General features: G+C 41.1%; 1 long non-coding RNA gene across 3 annotated transcripts in view; it reads right to left on the bottom strand.

Annotated features, from left to right (window-relative positions):
• Positions 1-1,462: 1,462 nt before the first annotated feature.
• Positions 1,463-20,137, bottom strand: part of LOC121487247 — a 43,920-nt gene continuing 25,245 nt past the window's right edge. The window contains exons 3-7 of one of the 3 annotated variants that reach the window (XR_005986807.1): positions 19,967-20,079; positions 19,299-19,506; positions 16,604-16,672; positions 3,790-5,394; positions 1,463-3,384 (exon numbers count right to left, since the gene is read on the bottom strand). This is a non-coding gene — a long non-coding RNA (uncharacterized LOC121487247). The remainder of the gene's footprint in view (positions 3,385-3,789; positions 5,395-16,603; positions 16,673-19,298; positions 19,507-19,966; positions 20,080-20,137) is intronic. The other 2 variants (XR_005986806.1, XR_005986808.1) reach the window with 2 other exon arrangements.

Raw genomic sequence — 20,137 nt, 5'->3', positions numbered from 1 at the left:
GTATCAGAATGCATCAAATTTATAAATTAACTTGGGGAAACTGACCCTCCCCCCTTTTTTTGGTGCTGAATTGTTCTATCCAAGAACAAGGGATGGAAAGTAATTTTTGGTTTGAGTCTTAAAAGTTGGACAGGTAATAGGTGAGTGAAAGGAAGGAATATCACCCAGACAAGAAACAGCATGGCACCTGCATGACAAGGGTCAGGAGTGGAAGTCAGGGGATAGTACTTATAAGCAGAGGGAGAGGTGTAGAGACTGGGGACTCACTCACAGACCACTACCCATCAAACTCATTCATCAGTGGCTAGAATTGGGTCAATGTTGTTACCCTGTTCAGCTAGTCATAGAGGAAACCAGATCTCAAATGGCAAGCTGGTAGTGATGAAAACCAACAAGGAACAGCCGAAGCTCTGAGACTCTGGCCAGAGTAAGGAGCCCTGAAGCCGACAGGTTGCTCTCTGATTCACAGGCATTCCAGGCTCAAGACAGTTGTCCAGCCCGGTGCCAGCTACTGTCCTACACGCCTCTGTGCCCTGATGCTCAGCCACCTAGAACTCTTTCACAAGACCTTCAAAGTCCTGTTGCCTGTCTCCATGCCTTTCTGCAAGTCACCTGGAACGCTCCGACCCCCATATTCGCTGAATTTCAACATGTCCCCTCAAAAGCTGATATACCATTGTTTTCTGAGCTTTCCTATTGGACACATCTCTTCTCCCTCCAGTGGCGCTGATTGCTTCTTTTCTGTAGATACTAGTAACAGCGTTGAAAATGATTGTTTTGATTGTAAACATTCATTGAGTGTTTCAGTATGCTCAGAATTCTATTAAATGCTTTATATTCATTACTTTTCTTAAGCCTCATGACAACCCTATGGAACAGATGCCATCATTAGATTCATTTTACAGATGAAAATTGTAAGTAATTTGTCCGGGTCCAGTGGCTCGTATGTGGCACATGTGTAGTTTAAACCCAGCCCTGTCTGATATCAAAGCTGGCCGTATTCACTATGCTACTGTGTCACTTTCTGCCAGTTAGTTCTTTGCAGAATGTTTTCCTACTACAGTGTATGTGCTTTGAAGGGAGGGACAAGTTCTTGTTTTTCTTAAATCTCCAAAGCCGCCGAAGGACCTGGCATACATAAGGTTCTCCAGCAATGGTTGTTGAATGAATGAATAAATGAATGACCCAAACACCCACATATTCCCATTGCCTTTAGAATGAAGTCTATCATTCAGAGTTTCTTACTAATCTTATATCCTGTGTTCCCCTAAATGGATCTTCCTGTATATAGAACATATCTTGCATTATCAGCCTTCTGGCTACTTATTTTATTTTATTTTTTTTAAAATTTATTTATTTATGATAGTCACAGAGAGAGAGAGAGAGAGAGGGGCAGAGACACAGGCAGAGGGAGAAGCAGGCTCCATGCACCGGGAGCCCGATGTGGGATTCGATCCCGGGTCTCCAGGATCGCGCCCTGGGCCAAAGGCAGGCACTAAACCGCTGCGCCACCCAGGGATCCCCTGGCTACTTATTTATGTTACTTTTTTTGTGATGAATACTGCTCTATGTTTTCCAATTCAATTTTATTTAAATAAATGACGTTTCTATCTTTTTTTTTTTTTTAAATCACAATACCCATATAACTGAATTACTGATTTGGCATGTATATATTATCGTTCGTCATATGTGTTTTGGATCTGTGCTTCCATATTATGCATTGTCATGTTGTCTATCATCTTTGAATCCTGCATGGTACCTATGGCAGTTACTGTGCCAGTGAGTGGCAATCAAGAATGTTTGCTGAATGAATGAGAATGAAAGGTGGTGGTCAGTCATTTGAGTACAGGGGTCTTGGGATGTCCTCTGTCAGCCCAGCCTCTCTACTCAGGTAAATTAGGCTCAAAATCCTACTATTAAGCATTGATTCTCTTGGATTCCTCTGAATTTATCTTATTCTCATTTCTTAACTCTTACCATTCTCATTAATCACATTCAACCCAGAATGATGTCAGTGTTTTCCTCTTGATTCACAAGGCTACTCAGACTGTCTTTCAGCCCCTCTTCCTGGGGTGACAGTTTTCATCTGTGGCCAGATGAAGAGATAAATGCCGTCACTGTCAGTGGCTGCCTGTGGATTTGTGATGTTAGTACAGCAATCAGCCATATGGTTACTGTTTTTGTTACTTCTGCTTCCCTCCCCATGGTTATTTATCCAAAACCATTCTCCTTCATCCTCTTTAGGACTAGACTGGCCAATAGGTGTCTTAAGCACAAACCAATTATTATCACTGTGGGCGTAACAGAGACCATTCAGGCACAATTTAGCAGTTTCCCACGCAGCTTGGAAACTCCCTTGTGCCTGAGGGTAAACTGCATATTACCCATCTAGATTTTTGTAGGTTTTATTTAGGGGAATCCATTTAGAGGAATGCAGGATATAAGATTAGTAAGAAACTGCATATTACCCATCTAGATCTTTGTAGGTTTTATCACCCTCAAAGGCCAGGCCTGCATGATTGAAATGTTGACCATTCCAGGTCTCGGATCTGAAGTCACTTATCTTCTGCTGGGATATGCTTAATGTCCATCAGAAACCCAAGGTACTGAATGTCCCTTTCCTAGGAGATGGATATTCTCTCCTTCGGCATTGTTTTCTCTTTCAACCTAACTCATCAATTCTCAATCAGTTATCTTTCCATTAAAGTTGCATATGCCTCTCTCCCCTTTGGAGATCCAGGGAAGGGCTTACTCTTCATTCCCTTCCAGCTCATTTCTGTCTCACCATAGCTGACCTGACCCTCAGTGTCTGCAGACGTTGCAGCTGTCTGGAGCAAGGACCACATAGGGCATGGAGGGTACCTCCCCTGCAAAGCACGGTCGCCACATGCCAATGAGCTGGGGATCTAGATGCTGTGGAGTTCCATTTATGATCCAGTTTATAGGGAAATATGACTATTGAGTGAGGCCGGAGGGGATCACAGAGTACAAATACTCATCTACTGATTCTGCAGAGAGGTTTCCCTCTCCTCTGTAGGATCTTCTCACGGGCCTGAACTCTCACCGTGTCTTGTGAGCCTCACCTATACTAATCACAGCCACCGCAGGGCTGTTACTCAGCCAGGCAGGGCCAGCAGCCCCAGACCGGACCCTGTGGTCAAGCAGAGCAGCTGTGCCACAAATAATTTTCAGTCCAGTCTCCCATCCTACCAAATTTTCCAGCTGGATGGACAACAAGCCCTCTGGGGTTAGCGATGCAACCCTAGGTTCCAGGGTGAGTCAGTTGTTCAGCTATGTTAGAAACTGTGGGCCCGTTCAAGCTTCCAGGACTTCTCTCTACCCAGCAGACCACATACTCCCTCTTCTGCAATAGGATCGGCCTGTCTGCAGAGAAATGGAATTAAGCTATTAGCAAGTGGTTTCTGACTGTTGCAGAAACACAGGCAAGAATAGCCACTTCTACATGTTTTAAGAGGGCTGTTTGTTTTGGCAACACTTCACTATATTACACATTCCTGTCACTTAATTGTCCTTGCAAAGATAAACAAAGACCTTCTGAAGCAGAGCTGGGAGCTGTATAACAGCCAACCAAATGTTTGCTAAATGGAGGAGGAAAGGGGGTTAGCTCTATGTGTTCAGCTGTGCTCTGAAATGACACCACCTCCTCCCCACGGTTATCCATTTCCTGGGCCGCTGTACCCCTCTCCCACCAGTAGCCTCCAGTTCCAAAAGAAAGTTTAAAAATATGCCCCAATTCTTTATCTCATTATGATCAAAGGCTCCTCTGACCTTCGGAGTTGTTTGAAGAGTTCAAAGCTTGCACATGACCATTTTCCTCTTTCTTTCTTTCTTTCTTTCTTTCTTTCTTTCTTTCTTTCTTCTTTCTTTCATTTTTTTTTCTTTCTCCTCTTTATCCCATCATCACCATGACGGGAGCAAGGATAATGAAGAAACATCTTCAAATATCTTAGCAGGTGTTGATAAGTCCTCATGAGCTCTGAGCTGTGCACAATATGGACCTAAATGTGGGTCTCTCCCAGTGAAGGCAAGAAAAAAGGAAAACACAGCTGTTATGCGTGCTTTTCTTAACCTCCTATGTACAATTTCTGGCTGGAGAGCTGGGGCAGATTCAAGCACAATAGGGGTCAGTGCCAGCCCGCGGTGAGTTAATGATCTACAGGATGGCGAGGTCATGCCAGTGTGCCCAGAAATGGCTAAGACCTTTTAAGTGTAAACAGGAGAATCATCCAGTGAATTTTCCTGAGTCTTTGGGAATATTGAAAGTTAAAAGTCAATTTCTGAAGGTCATGTTTAGGGGTTGAATGGGTTTAAGAGTGAGGACCATTTTGATCACATATTTTATTTCTGGACACATGTTCATGTTTGTTATGGCCCATGTGTTCTATCAAGAAACATGGATTGTGGGGGAACTACTTTATGAAAATGTACACATGAGAAATGGAAATGGGAACCAGGACTCGCATCTCCAACCCTCTGCGGCTGATCCTTCTACGAAGAATGTTGTCAGAAAAGAAGGCAAGGAAACTGGTTATGTTAAAATTAGGATTTATCTTTTCAATGATCAGCACCACCAAGCACCTGGTATAGAAGAAGTGACATTTATGGGTCTTATCAGTTAACTGAAGGAAATAAGAGTGTCTTAAGATGCAGAGGACGTGAGAGAGGAACTAATTGTCTTTGCACATGCTGTTCCTTCTGCCTGGAGCACCACTGTGTCTAGTTTACTCTTTCCTCCCATCACCTCCATGAAGAAGCCAGCCTTGGTCTTGTCAAGTTCACACTCCTCTTGGGTGATCTCCCAGTCTTTCTCACTTTCAAAATATATACTTTATTGTATTGTATTTGAAATTACTTCTCCCAGCACTGACCACCATTGCCCCAAGCTCTTTCAGAATAAAGGCACTGTCTATTTTACCTCTTTATTCCTACAGCCTAGCACGAAGTAGGCATGTATACAATGTGTGTTAACATGAATGACTAAAATTATCTTTCTCCATGACAGAAGGCAACAAGTGAAATGTTTTAACAATGTAACTGAGAGAAGGAGTGTATTTGGTTTTTCTTTTCTTTTCTTTTCTTTTTTTTTTTTGCAGCTGTTGTAACATTACCACAAACTTAAGAGGCTCAAAACAACAGAAATGTATTCTCTCACAGTTCTGGAGGCCAGAAGTCTGAAGTCAGCCCAACTAGGTAGAAATCAAGGTGTCAGCAGGGCTGTGCTTCTTTTGGAAGCTGGAGGAGAGAATCCATTGCTAGTTTTTCCCAGGTTCTGGGGTCTACCACATTTCTTGGTTTATGGTGACACCACTCCACTCTCCAAGGCCAGCATGGTTTATCATCCAAAATAATCTCCTCATCTGAAGATTCTCAACCCTATAAAACAAGATGTACAGGTTGCAGAGATTAAGAAATGGCTATCTTTGAGAGGGGTGTTTTTAAATCTACCATAGGAGGTTTAGAAAGAAAATTGTTTTCATGATGATAAAGGAGCTAGCAAGAAGTAATTTAATGAAGAATAGTATAACTGGTAGAATGAGCAAAATCTTTGAAAATGAGAAAATTGGTAAAGAGGAAATAAAAGAGAAGTTATTATTTAAAAAAAAAAAAAAGGAACCAAAATATTTAATTGGCAGTCTAGGAAGACAGATTCCATAGTCCTGTAGTTAAGAGCACAGATACTGGGACTCAACTACCTGGTGAGAATCTGGCTTCACCATTTACTGCTTTGTGATCTGAGGTAAGTCACTCAACTTCTCTGTGCCTTTGTATCCTCATCTATAAAATAGGAATAAAATTGTCCTTACTTCTTATGGTTGTTGTAAACGATGATAAGACTGAATATGTATAGAGCATTTGGAAGTGTTTACGATTATCTTTTTAAGGAAATGAGAAATCTACAAGAAGTATGAATTTAGGACAAAATAGAAAGAAGAAATGTGTGGAAGAGTGGAAGATACACACTGATAAGAAAAGAGAACTTTAAAATGATTAACCAAAAAGAAAGAGTAAAAAAAAAAAAAAGCATAAATGATGTAAGATGAAAGATATTTTTTAAGAGCAAATTAAAAACATTTGCAACCACAAGTTTGAGAGGAAAATAGGGTAAATATGTTGCAGATCAGAAGAAAGGCCAAGACTATAATTGAGGACATCAGGAAAACTGCAGAAAGCAGAAAAATATGTTCCAAGGCTAACAGCTCTTCCTTCCTTTATATATTTATGTGGTTGGTAGTGTTCTTCTTACATCTTTTATGTTTATGCTGATATTTTTGCCTTGTTATTCTATTAATTGCTAATGGAATACTACTGAAATCTCTGATTGTGGAATTGTCTATTTTTCTCTTTAATGCTGTTTTTACCTCGTGTTTTGAAACACTTATTAGTTGTATACACATTTATGATTGTTATGCCTTCCTCAATGAACCTTTTTATTAGAATGAAATATTCTTCCCCTTTATCTCTGATAACACTTTTGGTCTCGTGTATCAGTTTCCTAGGATTGCCATTAAAAAAGTACCACAAAAGGGACGTCTGGGTGGCTCAGGGTTGAGCATCTGCCTTTGGCCCAGGGCGTGATCCGGAGTTCCAGGATCAAGTTCCACGTTGGTCTCTCTGCATGGAGCCTGCTTCTCCCTCTGCCTGTGTCTCTTTGTGTGTCTCTCATGGAAAAATAAATAACATCTTAAAAAAAAAAAGTACCACAAACTTGGTGGTTTAAAACAATAGAAATGTATTCTCTCTTAGTTCTGGAGGCTAGAAGTCTAAAACCCAGGTATTGGTAGGGCCATTCTTCCTCTGAAGGCACCAGGCTTGTTTTCCTCTCCTAACTTCCGATTGTTGTCTGCAATATTTGGTGTCCCTTAGCTTGTGGATGTATCAATCCAATGTCTGCCTCTGTCATCACATGCCTTCCTCTCTCCATGTGTCTCAGTGTCTCTCTTTTTATAAGGACCCTGGTTGTTAGAGTGCACCCTAATCCACTATAACCTCATCTCAACTTGATTACATCAACAAAGACCCTATTTCCAAATAAGATCACATTCATAGGTGCCACGGGTTAGGACTTCAATATCTCTTTGGAAAACAAAATTCAACCCACAACATCTTGAAATCTATTTTGCCTGATATTCATATAGCCACTGCAGTCTTCTTATGCTCTCTGTTTGCATAGTATACATCTAAATTTTTCCGTTCATTTACTTTGAGCTTATTTGTATCTTCAGATTTAAAGTGTCTTTAGGGGATCCTTGGGTGGCTCAGCAGTTTAGGGCCGCCTTCCACCCAGGGCATGATCCTGGAGTCCTGGGATCAAGTCCCACGTCAAGCATGCATGGAGCCTGCTTCTCCCTCTGCCTGTGTCTCTGCCTCTCTCTCTCTCTCTCTGTGTGTGTGTGTCTCTCATGAATAAATAAATAAAATCTTAAAAAAAAATAAAGTGTCTCACTTGTAAATAGTAGTCTTTAAAATCTACTTTTAAATTTAAAATTCAAATTTCCATCTAGACTCTTTTCCCTTTGGCCTCTTAGGGAGCTTCCCTTAGCATTTCTTTTAGTGCAGATCTGCTGGCAACAAAGTCTCTTAGTTTTCTTTTATCTAAAATTGTTTTATTCTGCTTTCATCTTTGAAGGATATTTTTGCTGGATAAGATATTCTGGGTTTATAGGGTTTTTTCCCCCTCCAGCACTTTAAAGGTATTATTTCATTCTCTTCTGGCCTCCATAGTTTTTGATGAAAATTTATTTCTTAATTTAATTTTGTTTGAAATGTAAGTAATGTGTCCTTTTTTTTTTTCTGCTTTCAAGATATGTTCTTTATCTTTGGCTTAACTATTTAACTATCATGTATTTCAATGCTAGTCTTCATATCTATTCCAATTGGTGTTGACAAAGCATCTTGGGTCTGTAAATTTCTGGTTTTCAACACATTTGGAAAACGTTTGTCCATGATCCCTTCAAATACTTTTTCTGCCCTATGCTTTCTCTTTTCTTCTTATGAGGCTACCTGTGTGTTGAACCATTTGGTATTATCTGAGAGGTCCCTTGTTCATTTTTTTTTTAATCTTTTTCTCTTTGTTCATCTATTTAGATAATTTCACTGATTCTGTTTTCAAGTCTACATCTCCAATTGGTTATTGAGTTCATCTGGTAATTTTTAAATTTCAGATATTGCATTTTTTAGGTCTAGAGTTTCCATTTGTTTTTTTTTTTTTTTAATTGTTTAAATGTCTCTTCTGAGTTTCTCTGTTTTCATTCATTGAGAGCATATTCTGATTACTTTATCAAGGATAGTTATAATAGCTGCTTATCTGTTGGTTTCAACATCTGGTTCACTTGGGGTCAGATGTGGTTCGTTTTCTTTTCTCTTGAGAATGTGCTACATTTCCTTAATCCTTCATATGTCAAATTATTTTGGAAAGTATCATGTATATTATGACCATGAAGTTATGAAGATTTGGGTTTCTGTTATTTTTCTCTAATGTGTGTTGTTTGCTTTGCTTTAGCAGGCAGTTTTCTTGGCGAGGCTTGAACTGCAAACTTTTTTCATTAGGCAGCAGCTCGTTCTTGGTTCAAATCACTTCAGCCAACCTGCTTTCTTTTGCCCTGGGTATGCATGGTTCAGAGGTCATCATGAGATGTGGGGAGATAGAATTCAGGGATCCTTTCTCTGTCTCCTTTCTCTTCCCTTCCAGGATTCCTCCATTTACTTCAATAGCAGTTCCCCACTTCACCTTTCTGATTCTGCGCACTGGGAAGATTATGAGTTTTTCTATCAGTGCCTTCACCACTAGGCTGCCAAACAACAAATGGACCACATCCACCCCAGACTAAAAGCAGCAGAACTGGGGGAACCATCTCCAAGGATCCTCTCCTCCAGACGTTTACTCCCCACACACAGTCTTTCTGCTTCTGTTCACTCACCGGTGACTTTGGGTACTTGCCTTCATCTTTTATCCAGGTTTTATCATTGTTTCCAGAGGGGAAGGAGCATCCTCTGGTAAGGACTTAATCGGCCATGACCAGAAGCCAGAAACCCATTTGCCGGGCAGTATTGATTCTAATGATAAGGAACTGGAAACAACTTGAATGTCCACCAATGAAAGACAGTGGTACCTTGTCTTCTGGAATACTATATAGTGATGAAAAAGAATATGATCAATCTAACTACTAAAAAAGACAGCTTTCCAGGATAAATACCTTGGGTGAAAGGCAAGTTTCAGAACTATCAGTACAGCCTGTGTAGAGGATGCTGTGGTGTGCCTCCCAGGTCTTCCCTTTAGGATCACTGTGCTCATGTCTGCAGCTGGCAGGAGCACTGCTTGTTGAGGGATCAGAGTGGAGTCCCTCTCTAGGAATTTCCCTCAGCTGAAGGGAGTCATGCTTTCTGAAGAACATGCCCTCCTCAGGGACAGCTCTCATCCAAGGACTGGTTAACGTGGGGGTACACATTGCCTCTGTGGGGGTTAACTCCCAGTTCCAGAATGCCCCCATGAGATTGGCCAAGACATCAGTTGTGTTCATACCACAGATCAACTTGTCCTTCTTCTCACCCCTGTTCCCTCCCACCCTTACGGGTGTTGTTCCAGTGATTCATCCCCCACCCCCCACCCCCATTAAAAATCCAGCCTGCAAATGTCTATCTCAAAGTTTATTTTCTGGGGAACCTAGGGCACTCTAGGTTTCAGGCACATACCTTTCAGGTAAACAAGCACAAACAACACACAGTTTTGTAAGTTCATATATATATATATATATATATAAAGGCAGGGGGGAAGAATCTAGAAGAGTACAGGTGAAATGACAGTAGCAGTTACCTTCAGGGAGGATCTAGGGTGAGGAGAGGACATTGAAGAGCTACTTTATTTGTGTATGTTGGTTGAACTTGTTACAACTTATATATATCTTTGTGGAATTAAAAACAAATGTGGGGATGCCTGGGTGGCTCAGTCAGCTGAGCCTTTGGCTTGGGTCATGATCCCAGGTCCCGGGATCAAGCCCCACATCCGGCTCCCAGCTCAGTGGGGAGCCTGCTTCTCCCTCTGCTTCTCATTCTCCCCCCATTCAGGCTTGCTCGCTCTCTCTCTTCCTCTCTCTGTCTGAAATGAATAGGTGAAATCTTTTTTAAAAATGTGATTATGAAAACCAAAAGATAACTCTTCATTTATGTCATTATCCCAAATCCTTCCAAACCTAAGCTCTAGGACCATATACTCAACTGCTAATGATACACTACTATTGGATACCCTTTAGAACCTTCACATTCATGTCCCCAAAGCAAACTTACCATCTCCTCTTTCCAGTTTTTTTCCTCTGTATTTTCTGCCTCAGTGAGTGAGAGCATCACTCTCTCACCTACACACAAACAAAGACTATAGAAGTCATTTTTTACTTTTCTTTCTACCTCATCGTTTCACTTCCGATCCGTGTTCATGTCCTGTTGATTCCAACTCCTTAATATTTCTTGGAACCCTTTAAGCCTTTCCATCCATTTTGCCATTATCTTAGTTCAGATTATCATCCACTTTTGCCTAGATTCTTCTTTTGGAATCCTGACTTTCCTCCTTGGCCCTCATCTTGCTCCTCTTCAATCCATTCTCCACATTCCAGTAGGGACAATATTTCTAAAACATCCAGCTGTTCCAATTGGGCATAGTAGGAGTCTGCATGAAACCATTCATATATTCAGTTGCCACACAACCCATTTTATGATCATTTTCATGTTGGGTGTAAGAGGCCACTGGTAGCCTGGAAAGAAGAATGAAATGCCACCCCTTTGGCCTGGAAGGCACAGAGAGCATCATTTGGGCTAACTGGTCATTTCCAGCAACAACCATTCTTCAAGATTCTACTGAAGCCTACAGATTATACTGTGTCTATGGATTAACTAGAGGGGGTTTAAAAAGAGAGTAGTAATGATGAGAGGAATGGGAGAAAAGATGCATGGAGAAAAGGTAAGGGAGACATACTTATATGTATCATTTTGGCAGTCTGACAATGAACTAGGACATGCCCTTAAATGGAGGTGGAGGCTGAGAACTCATCTTAGAGAAGGTGTGGGAAAGGTGACACTGAACTGTGTGGGTCAGTTTCCCCCTTGGGGTTTAGGATTCTTTAATGCTGTTAGAAAAGCAAATTTGGTTTTTATGAATGGCAGTATTGTAGACAGATCTTAATTTTTTTTTAATTTCTATTAAAATCATTTCATTATTTTTGATATATTAATAATAATACCAAAAGTTTAAAAGACTTCTTTTTCAAGTGAGCTCCTTTTCATCTTAACTTCATGTTTTTATAGGAAAATTTCAAACAAGTACAAAAGCAGGGAGAAGAGTGGGTCAAGCCTCAGGTATCCATCACCCAGTTCCAACCATTAGCCCCTATTTGGTAATCCAGGGCTGTGTGCCCCCCTTGTACTATTATCTCACCTCCAAACTCACCTTTGCTATGGACTAGTGCTCCTCAAACCTCATTTCAGTTTTGTCAACCGGCTCCCTGTTGGACTCTGCCAATGGCAGGTACTAGAGAGACTGAGGCTGGAGGAGGAAGAAAGGACTTACCTCTTCCTGTTTGTTTCCTGATCATACCACCCTGCAGGGCTGCTTTGCAGGGTAATGGTAGTAGCCAGCTGCAGGTTTTCTAACACTCACACAACCAGCCTCACATCCTCCTCAAAGGCATCAGGCTCAGGAGGCCAGAGCACACTCTCTAGCGACCGGTCTGTAGTCTCCAGAGCCCCTCCTGGAGCCCAGACTTTAGCTGTCTTCTCAAAGGTCTGTGTCCAGCTAAGTGGGGCACTTACTTCCTCCAAGACTCTAGGTCTTCATAATTCTGATCCCTTTCCTTGTTTCCCAACCCTAGGGCAGTAACTACTTCCGGCAGTTGCTCCTTCCATGATCCCTCCATGATCGCTTTGGTTCTCTTTGCTTGTCAGTCACCTGGCTAATCATTCTTTATTCCCTGTTACAATAAACGGTGTGGTTTCTGTCTCCATCATGACCACTTTTTTTCCTGAAGTATTTTAAAAGCAATCCAGATATCATACCATTTCCTCTGTAGTGCTTCAGGATATATCTCCAAATTATGAGCATTTAAAAAAATGTACATAACCACCACGGCAATAACAAACTTAACAGAAATCCTGTAAGGACATTGACTAATTAGTTTGCATGCACATTTCCTTGATATTCTTAATGACTCCCAAGATCTTCATAAGCATCACTCGCAGATGCCCTGGAGATGTAGGGAGGGAATAGGAACAAGAGACAAGAGAGGGTGGTTACCGCTCCAAGAGAAAATTATAGAAGAACTAGAAAACTCCTTCAATTTTCACTTGTTTTAGGGCTACACCCAAGTGGAAAGGAATCCCGGGAGAAAACAGGCAGGCATTTTAAGGGCAGAACGGGGTCATGAGAGGCCCTGGGAATCAGATCGCAGGATGCAGGTGTGTTGGTCAGAGCATCACCGTTCGCCTTTGGGCACTGCCTCCTCACAACAAACCTGACTGAAGAGTTTGATGAAGGAAATATCTTCAGTTGACAACTTTACCAAGAAAAAAGGCTGGAAAAGGGGTTTGAGGATGGGGAGAACAGTCATGTGCACAGAGTTGACCTAGATGTTTCCTTCACTTCATTCCATGATAGGAATGCTCCTCCTGGCGGGGTATGTGCAACTGGCTGTACCCTTCCTCCTGACATAAATCTTCATTGCTTTCCCAGGAGAAACATTGCCATTTTGCCAAATGGCGGTTTTTATAATGAAAGTTTCAATGATTTATTTATCTTCCCAAGATTATCCAAACATAAGAAATTTAATTGGACTTGTCTAAACACTGTCAGTCACCCATAGCCTTGAAGACCTCCTTACTCGGAACCTAACTAAAACTAATGACATGATAAAGATGCCAAAACTCTAATCTCTGGTAGAAGCAAAAAGAAAAGTTGTGAAAAATGGTTTTGCATACTTTGTAGCTGTGCTGCTTTATATTTCAGTTTCCAGGGAGGAGGTGAGAGTGGACCTACAGAAGGACATGAGAGAATTGGCCATTTTCTTATGAATAATTGTGACCCCCTTGAACCTCCAGGCATCCTCCCCCCAGCCTGGGAAAATTTAGGATACAAGGAAACTGAGGCAGCTTTAGACACTTGGTGCTGATAATCAATGCTGAAAGTACTATATTTGCAAGATTTTATTTATTTTAGAGAGAGCATGTGTACACGTGAGCAGGGGGAGGGGCAGAGGGAGAGGGAGAGAGAGAATCTCAAAAAAACTCTGCACAGAGTGTGGAGCTCAACATAGAGCCCAATCTCAGAACCCTGAGATCATGACCTCAGCTGAAACCAAGAGTTGGATGCCTAAAAACTGAGCCACCCAGGTGCCCCCAAGCTGGACTGTCTTGAGTCAACCTATAGAGTTCACCAAAAGACAGGGAAAGATAAAACCAACATCCTACTTCTGCTCTGCTGCTTTTAGTGATATGAACTAGTTAGGTCAAACTCCTTAGGATCTCAGTTTCTTCATCTGTGAAATGGAAACAAGAATGAACACTTGTCTTATTTTCCTTATTAGGGATGTGACAAGAATGAAATGAAATAGAGTGCTTTAAAAACTGTAAACAACCACATATTTGGGATGTCTCTTCGGAATTAGTTAGCGACTTACGAAAGTCTTCTTGAGATTGCTTCTGCTTATGACCTTAGGAAGTTCCTCAACCTTGCCTTGCCAAAATTTAGCCCAAGGAATAATGAGATTAATTCCTTTTCCTATCTCTCTCAGAAGAAAGGTATGGAAGGGAGATACTAAATGGGGAAAACTTTGTGCATTCTAGAATTCTTTCTGAAATTGTCACCAATTATAGCAGCTGAAAAGTCTTCTGATCTTGGTCAGAAGTAACATATACACCATACAAGTAAACATAATCCTTTAGCTCCGGGCGGCAACGACTGTCTGCTGACAATGGAAGGTTTCTTCAAACATTCCTTCTGCACATCTTGATTCTCCATATTCAGCTCTCCTGGCCAGGTGGATTAATGCAAATTGACATGTTTTGTGACTTCACTGGGCCTTGTTCTTTGAATTTAAAGCAGATGATACTCTGGAGTCTTTTTACATGGCATGTCCAGATCTGAAAGCCTGATGGAGCATCACTCTGTGAACTCTCAATTTCATAGTATTTGTGGATACATTACATCCATCATGTCCTTTAAAAAGCATTTTAGACTATTGGACTTGGCTTTTGATGGCCTTGATGGCCAGTATATTATTGGCTAGTGTGTTCTCTGGAAGCAGCACTGAGATACAGCTTTCCTAATTGTATCACCAAAGGGCATGAAAACAGCCAAAAGCTCCAGAGAGATTGCTCAATTTCACTTTCCAAATCTCAAACAAATGCATCTAATTAATGAAACCTCATTCAGATCTAAAACCCCAGCTGCAAGAGATAGTGGAAAACAGAGACTAGCTTTGCAGTCTTGCCAGATAGGTCTGTCCTCAGCTCTGTTAACATCTTAGCAGCATTTGGCACAACTGACCACATCTTCTTTCTCCAAGCCCTTTCACTTTGCTTCTGTGATGCAGAATTCTCCTGGGTTGCCACCTACCTTTCTAGACCCTCGTTCTCAAACTCTTTCACAGTTATTCTTGCTCTGCCCTTTCCTTAAACAATGGTGTTCCTTATATTTATGACCCCAGGCCCACTTTCTTTTCATATCCTTTATGCCTTTTATTTTTAAAAATAATCTTCCTTCTTATCTATCTTGCTAACTCTCCATGTTCCCAGGTACCATCTATTTGCTGTTAACTCCCAAATTTGTATTTCCAATATGTATCTCACTTTCAAGTTTCAAACCTCTATAGCCAACTCCTTACTAAAATTGTGTGTTCCAAAAGGTAAAGCAAATTCAATGTGTCTAATAATGAATCCACCCAATTTTATCTCAAGATGTATCCTGTCTCTGTGCTTGCATCATCCGAGAAGTAATCCAACCAGAACCTTCATGCTTCAGAGAGTTCTACTTTTTACCTGGTGGTGGAAGAGACAGGAAGCAGAAACTCCCTGATTAGTTAAGTGCTATGTCTGTAACTGGTGCATCATAACTTCTGCTAATTCTATTGGTCAAACCAGTCAGAGTTTGCCCAGATTCAGTAGTGGAAAAATTGACTACCTCATGATAGCGGGGGACTGCAAGTTCATATTGCAAAATGCCTTGTGGGATGGGAGGTATCATTGTGACCATCTCTGGGAGATGCAATCTGCCATACTGACAAGATCAGAAATCAAATTCAGACTCAACTAACTGTAGACCCAAAGCACGTAACCATGAAGCTATATTGATTGCTTCATGTGTTCAGAAAAACACTCCTTTCACTTTTAGAAAATAACTGAAATAAAGGACTAGTGGTTCTTCTCCATCAGTAGCTGATGGCTCATTCACTTATGCATTCACTATCTTTAAGCACCCACAATAAGCCCAAGCATTGTTTGAGTGCACACAAGAATGACTAGAACAAGTCACTGATCTTCTGGAGCTGGAGTCCATTCTTCCACCATTGCACAAGTATTTTCATTTTGAATTGATGGAATCAGAATCAATTATTTTTAAGGGCAAGGGATAATCAATTTTTGATCCTAAGAGATATTGAAATGAAGCTCTCCAGGGAAGTAGAGGTCTGCACAGAGTTTAAAATTGAAGCTTGACCCCATCAAAGTTAATAGCATCACAAAATATTTAGATCTCTTGGGGTGGCATGTATAACAGGGGAGATTATACATTTTAAATATTTACAGCTGATAAATATTTTTTATTATATGACAGAACTTGACACATAGCAGCTTGTAGGGGAAAATGCTCAAATTCAGCATGCAAATGAATTAATTTTACCTTTTGTCCTAGGGTCAAGCTGTGGCACCAGCTAAACAGCCAACAGTTGGCAGGCCAATTGCCAAAACAATCAATTGGGTCACTGAGCAATCCAGTTCCCTCATTAAGACAATCGAAACAAGAACAACCAAATCAGATTGACTCTTTGGAAATCTAATCAATTGCTCCACAATCAGATATAACAGCTCTCCAATCAAATTAATTTTATTTTATTTAGTTTAGTGAAGCGACATAGGCACAACTTTCACGGGTGCCTGTTTTTTCCTCAAACGTAGCATGACATAATATTAGCATCTGAAGGGGTTCTAGAGACATCTGGTTCTCTACTTCTCACAAGGGAAAAAAAAGGATAAGCAGTACACTAAGTCACTAGGTAAATGTGTTGTGTCTCTCTGGAGTGCTAAGTGTATCTTCAAATTTGATGGGGAATACACGTATATATTTACAACTACAAATATATCATGGAGTATGTATTAGGACAGATTAGATTATGCTCTGATAGCAAAAGACTTCCAATCTCAGTGATTTAAGACAACAAGCTTATTTCTCATTCCTGTAACATGAGGGGGTCAGCTGAGGCCTATGTTCCACGTTGCCTTCCTTCCAGAATCCAGATTGATGGGACAGACTCTCTGTAGGGCTTTATCTGTTGTTTTAGTGGAGGAAAAGGCAATGGGTAAGTCATGAGCTAGATCGTAATATACTCACCTGCAAGTGACACTTGTCATTTCCATTCATATACTTCATTGGCCAAAGAATGTCATATAAATCTATCTTCTTTAAAAAAAAAAAAAGATTTTATTTATGTATTCATGAGAGACACACACACACACACACAGAGAGGCAGAGACATAGGCAGAGGGAAAAGTAGGCTCCCCACAGGGAACCTGATGCAGGACTCCATCCCAGGACCCCAAGATCATAACCTGAGCCAAAGGCAGACCCTCAAACACTGAGCCACCCAGGTGCCCCTAGACCTACCTATATTCAAAGAGGGTCAGGGAGGCGCAACTCTACTGTGTACCCAGAAGAATTAAGAATATTTGGTGGACAGTATTCATGTCTACCACAGAATGGGGTACAAAGCTCATATAAACTTTAGGATAAAACATGAGACTTTGAGGAAGTTTTTTGAAATCTTTGTGCACCTACTGAAACGATTAAATACAAGAATCCTAGAAAATTGACGCATGCTTGCCTGAAATGTCTTATTTTATCTTAAAACATAATATATGTGAATATATACATTAATATAAATATATATATAATATAAACACTACATATAGAATCTGTAAGTGTATTTTCCTTTTCTTTTGATGTCAGTCTAAGGGGATTTCTGTGAGAGTGGGTTCATTGATTGGATTTTCTAACTGTCTAATATCCCTAAGTGCCTGGTCTTTGTGAGAATCTAAAGCCACCGGCAAAGCAATTTAAGTGGAAAATCTGTCAAGATGTTTTATAATTCTTTTACTGTTGTCTCTTCCACACAGTATTTGAAAGCAGTTTGCCAACACAAGTGACTTGCATTTCTTAAATATTTCCAAAGTTTTTACTTAGCTTTCCAGCATTCACTATTTTAAACTATTTCAAACACACAGACAAGAATCCATCCTTGCATATTTACTATCTAATCAGTATAGTTTTCACACAGCTGTTTCTTTTGTAATCTTAATCTACTCATTTAAATACTTAATTAAATCATATGATTATAATAAGCACAAAAGGCACACCCAGATTTGGGAATGATATGACTCAAGTGGCAGGGACAGAAATACAAGGGCGTGCTAGAGAGGACACGGGCTCCTAGCCCCCACCATTCCTGTACATCAGATAATACATTTCAAATAACAAATGGAACATACCTGCCGATGATCTAGTCACGTGGTTGGTTAAAAGAACTTGTTTTAAACTTTGGTAGAAAAGTTTAGGAGCACTATTCAGGATCCTCATATAATGATCCTAAAGCCCAGAGTCACTGAACTACTTAAATTCATTCCTTCATTCATTCACTCATTTATTAGTTCATGTATCCATCAGTCCATTCAGAGGCCATATAGGATACTGGACAAGAGCACAGATTCTGGCTCCAAATTGTGAGGGCTTGAATTCCAGTTTTGTTATGTGCGCTGTGGCCAGTTTCCCCAACTGTAAAGTGGGGAGATCACGACCTACCTCATAGGATAGTTGAGAAGATTGAGTGAAATAACAGGTGTAAGTTATGTAAATGTTAACTTATGATAAACTCGTTCATTGAATGAATATTTGCTGAGCAAATACCGTGTGCCATATATTGCTTTAGCTGATGGAGAAAAGGAGATGAACAGTAAATAGCACAGTTGCCTCTCTTGTGCAGTTTTATAGTCTAATATGAGAAGCCAGTATTACACCACCGGCTTGGAAATAATTAGATATGATTTGTTTACATTCTCTGAGGAAGTGCGGGGTGGTAGGAAGGAGCCTTTCCTCTCTATATCCTCAGAAATCAGTAGAGTCTGGCACATATTCAGTAAGTGCTCAAGAAAATATTTCTGGAATGAATGAGTAAATAAATATAACCTACCCAAAGAATAATACCCATTTAGTGGATTTGTCAGCATTTTGCTTCTTGTTAGAGACTGGGATTCCGGGCAGTGGGAGAGACCAGCGCTGCTTGCTAGGCAGGTCCTGCACCCCTCCTCTACTCTCCTCTACCCACTTAGTAAAACTAAAGTCCTCTAATTTCTAGTGTTTCTAGTTCACTAAGATGCCTTCTGTGGACAGATTTTCTAAGATGTGAACTTAGATTGCTAGATTCAGAATTCTAACTTTTGTGCAATGACTATCATCAGCACATGTTTGTCAATTCAGGAAAAATGCCAATAAAATATCATTTAATACACTTAGCCACTATTTTTATATGCGTCAGAGTGAGCTTCTTTATGGGTAGAGATTGAATTTTTTGAACTTCAAGTATCTTTTGACTAGCAAGGGATGTTACTAAGTGAGGAGTCATTGCTAAAAAGTAAAATGTTTTATTGCTCCTCAAACCCGGCCAAACAGACGCACCACTTAGCAGATCTCGGAGGTTTTCTCTAACTTTGATGACACACACATGCAGGGGGACCTGGGCTCTGTAGACCTCCTGGGGGACAAAGGTGGAGGCCGTCCCCTTCTTGGGGGTGGGGCTCAGTTTCAGTGAAGGGGCTACCCCCTATAAACATGAGACAAAATTTTTAAACAGTTTAGATAGGACTTTTTTCAAGGTATCATTTCATGCTTCCCTGACTTCTTAGATAGAATATTCTGAAATGCAGTGTGTCTAGTTTAGCACAGTTGGTTACAGCTAAAGAAATCTCTCCGGGGCAGTTGTAAAGAAGAGAGTGGGTGGCCCCGAACCGGTTCTGTTCGCTCCTCTCTCTCTCACCTGTGATAGTTTCTCAGCTGTGTAAGTTGGACACGGCTGATGAGGGCCAAACGTATGTCCACCGCCGTGGGTATAGTCACCCCAGTGTCTGCTAAGCGTAGGTGCACACGTGGATGCCATGGAGCAGAATCAAATTTGCCGTGTTGAGTGTCCAGTTTCCTGTGGGCGCCCACTGAGGTGGGTCGTTTGGCACTCTCCAGCTATGTGGCTGCCAAATAATGTAGATAATCAAGCTTTCAAAAGTCCATTTTGCTTGTCTCACAGAGTCCTCTCTTGTCCTCTCAGAGTCTGAACTACTTCTCTCCATCCTGGACTTACTTTCTGTACTCTTCTTCCCCTCTTCCTCTCTCTTCCCTCCTCCCTTTCTCATTGCCTCCCCCACTCCTCTTCCCTTTCCTGCTTTTCTCTTGCTTCTCTCTCCCTCCTTCCACTCTTCATACTCCTCTTCCTCCCTCTTTCTTCAGCCATGCCCCACTTGGCCAAGTCTTGCTCCTCTCTCCCCGTCAGCAGAAACCTACGTTCGTAGCTTTTCATCTTTGTCTGCGGCTGCCCCACAGACTAAGGCACCGAGTTTCCTCGAGGTGCGTCTAAACCTGCCAACTCGTGAGGACTTCAGATCTGGAGATGGAGTGAGGCCTATCTGGGGCAGAACTGGTAAGAATAATCACCTACAAGCCAGTCTACACTCGACAGCTTGCAGAGGAGCTCTCTCAAAGAGAATGCAGCTGATGCCGTACAGAAGCCCGAGGACGTTGTAGCGTTCCCAAACTGGCACCCCCGACTGTAGGGCAGACGGAAAGACAATCAGAGAAGCTGGGTTTAAACTTAGCAAAGTAAAA

Source organism: Vulpes lagopus, chromosome 3 (genome assembly GCF_018345385.1).
Source record: "Vulpes lagopus strain Blue_001 chromosome 3, ASM1834538v1, whole genome shotgun sequence".
NCBI classification, from domain to species: Eukaryota; Metazoa; Chordata; class Mammalia; order Carnivora; family Canidae; genus Vulpes; species Vulpes lagopus.
Note: the sequence above shows the minus strand (reverse complement) of the source record. Positions and strands in the feature narration are given on the sequence as shown.